Source organism: Triticum dicoccoides, chromosome 4B (genome assembly GCF_002162155.2).
Source record: "Triticum dicoccoides isolate Atlit2015 ecotype Zavitan chromosome 4B, WEW_v2.0, whole genome shotgun sequence".
NCBI lineage: Eukaryota > Viridiplantae > Streptophyta > Magnoliopsida > Poales > Poaceae > Triticum > Triticum dicoccoides.
Genome location: NC_041387.1, coordinates 561,591,242 through 561,594,443, shown reverse-complemented (window position 1 = coordinate 561,594,443; position 3,202 = coordinate 561,591,242).

Genomic DNA, 3,202 nt, shown 5'->3' with positions numbered 1-3,202 from the left:
TTCCCCCCTCTCCTCCTTCCCCCCAAGTCCTAGTCCAACTAGGGAAAGGGGGGGAGTCCTACTCCCGGTGGGAGTAGGACTCCTCCGGCGCGCCTCCTCCTAGGACCGGCCGCACCCCCCCCCTTGCTCCTTTATATACGGGGGCAGGGGGCACCCTAGAACACACAAGTTGATCTACGTGATCGTTCCTTAGCCGTGTGCGGTGCCCCCCTCCACCATATTCCACCTCGGTCATATCGTCGTGGAGTTTAGGCGAAGCCCTGCGCCAGTAGAACATCATCATCGTCACCACGCCGTCGTGCTGACGGAACTCATCCCCGACACTTTGCTGGATCGGAGTCCGGGGATCGTCATCGAGCTGAACGTGTGCTGAACTCGGAGGTGTCGTACGTTCGGTACTTGGATCGGTCGGATCGTGAAGACGTACGACTACATCAACCGCGTTGTCATAACGCTTCCGCTTATGGTCTATGAGGGTACGTGGACATTACTCTCCCCTCTCGTTGCTATGCATCACCATGATCTTGCGTGTGTGTAGGATTTTTTTTTGAAATTACTACGTTCCCCAACAGTGGTATCCGAGCCAGGTTTTATGCGTAGATGTCATATGCACGAGTAGAACACAAGTGAGTTGTGGGCGATACAACTCATACTGCTTACCAGCATGTCATACTTTGGCTCAGCGGTATTGTGAGATGAAGCGGCCCGGACCGACATTACGCGTACGCTTACGTGAGACTGGTTTCATCGTTACGAGCACTCGTGCTTAAAGGTGACTGGCGGGTGTCTGTCTCTCTCACTTTAGCTGAACCGAGTGTGGCTACGCCCGGTCCTTGCGAAGGTTAAAACAACATTAACTTGACAAACTATCGTTGTGGTTTTGATGCGTAGGTAAGAATGGTTCTTGCTAAGCCCGTAGCAGCCACGTAAAATTTGCAACAACAAAGTAGAGGACGTCTAACTTGTTTTTGCAGGGCATGTTGTGATGTGATATGGTCAAGACATGATGCTATATTTTATTGTATGAGATGATCATGTTTTGTAACCGAAGTTATCGGCAACTGGCAGGAGCCATATGGTTGTCGCTTTATTGTATGAAATGCAAACGCCCTGTAATTGCTTTACTTTATCACTAAGCGGTAGCGATAGTTGTAGAAGCAATAGATGGCGTAACGACAACGATGCTACGATGGAGATCAAGGTGTCGCGCCGGTGACGATGGTGATCACGACGGTGCTTCGAAGATGGAGATCACAAGCACAAGATGATGATGGCCATATCATATCACTTATATTGATTGCATGTGATGTTTATCCTTTATGCATCTTATCTTGCTTTGATTGACGGTGGCATTTTAAGATGGTCTCTCACTAAAAATTACCAAGAAGTGTTCTCCCTGAGTATGCACCGTTGCGAAAGTTCTTCGTGCTGAGATACCACGTGATGATCGGGTGTGATAGGCTCTATGTTCAAATACAACGGGTGCAAAACAGTTGCACACGCGGAATACTCAGGTTAAACTTGACGAGCCTAGCATATAACAGATATGGCCTCGAAACACGGAGACCGAAAGGTCGAGCGTGAATCATATAGTAGATATGATCAACATATTGATGTTCACCGTTGAAACTACTCCATCTCACGTGATGATCGGACATGGTGTAGTTGATATGGATCACGTAATCACTTAGAGGATTAGAGGGATGTCTATCTAAGTGCGGGTTCTTAAGTAATATGATTAATTGAATTTTAATTTATCATGAACTTAGTCCTGGTAGTATTTTGCAAATTATGTTGTAGATCAATAGCTTGCATTGTTGCTTTCATATGTTTATTTTGATATGTTCCTAGAGAAAATTGTGTTGAAAGATGTTAGTAGCAATGATGCGGAATGGATCCGTGATCTGAGGTTTATCCTCATTGTTGCACAGAAGAATTATGTCCTTAATGCACCGCTAGGTTACAGACCTATTGCAGGAGCAGATGCAGACGTTATGAACGTTTGGCTAGCTCAATATGATGACTACTTGATAGTTTAGTGCACCATGCTTAACGGCTTAGAATCGGGACTTCAAAGATGTTTTGAACGTCATGGACCATATGAGATGTTCCAGGAGTTGAAGTTAATATTTCAAGAAAATACCCGACTTGAGAGATACGAAGTCTCCAACAAGTTCTATGGCTAAAAGATGGAGGAGAATCGCTCAACTAGTGAGCATGTGCTCAGATTGTCTGGGTACTAAAATCGCTTGAATCAAGTGGGAGTTAATCTTCCAGATAAGATAGTGATTGACAGAGTTCTCTAGTCACCATCACCAAGTTAGTAGAACTTTGTGATGAACTATAGTATGCAAGGGATGACGAAAACGATTCCCGAACTCTTCGTGATGTTGAAATCGACAAAGGTAGAAATCAAGAAAGAGCATCAAGTGTTGATGATTGACAAGATCGCTAGTTTCAAGTAAAGGGCAAAGGGAAAGAAAGGGAACTTCAACTAGAATGACAAGCAAGTTGTCACTCCCACGAAGAAGCCCAAAGCTGAACCAAAGCTTGAAACTGAGTGCTTACACTGCAAAGGAAATGGTCACTGGAAACGGAAATACCCTGAATAGTGGATAAGAAGGATGGAAAAGTGAACAAGGGTATATTTGATATACAGGTTATTGATGTGTACCTTACTAGTATTTATAGTAACCCCTGAGTATTTGATACTTGTTCGATTGCTAAGATTAGTAACTCAAAACAGGAGTTACAGAATAAACAGAAACTAGTTGAGGGTGAAGTGACGATGTGTGTTGGAAGTGGTTCCAAGATTGATATGATCATCGTCGCACACTCCCTATACTTTCGGGATTAGTGTTAAACCTAAATAAATGTTATTTGGCATTTGCGTTGAACATGAATATGATTTGATCATGTTTATTGCGATACGGTTATTAATTTAAAGTCAAAGAATATTTGTTGTTCTGTTTACATGAATAAAACCTTCGATGGTCATACACCCAATGAAAATAGTTTGTTGGATCTCGATCGTAGTGATACACATATTCATAATATTGATGCCAAAAGATGCAAAGTTAATAATGATAGTGCAACTTATTTGTGGCACTGCCGTTTAGGTCATATCAGTGTAAAGCACATGAAGAAACTCCATACTAATGGGCTTTTGGAATCACTTGGTACTTGCGAACCGTGTCTCATG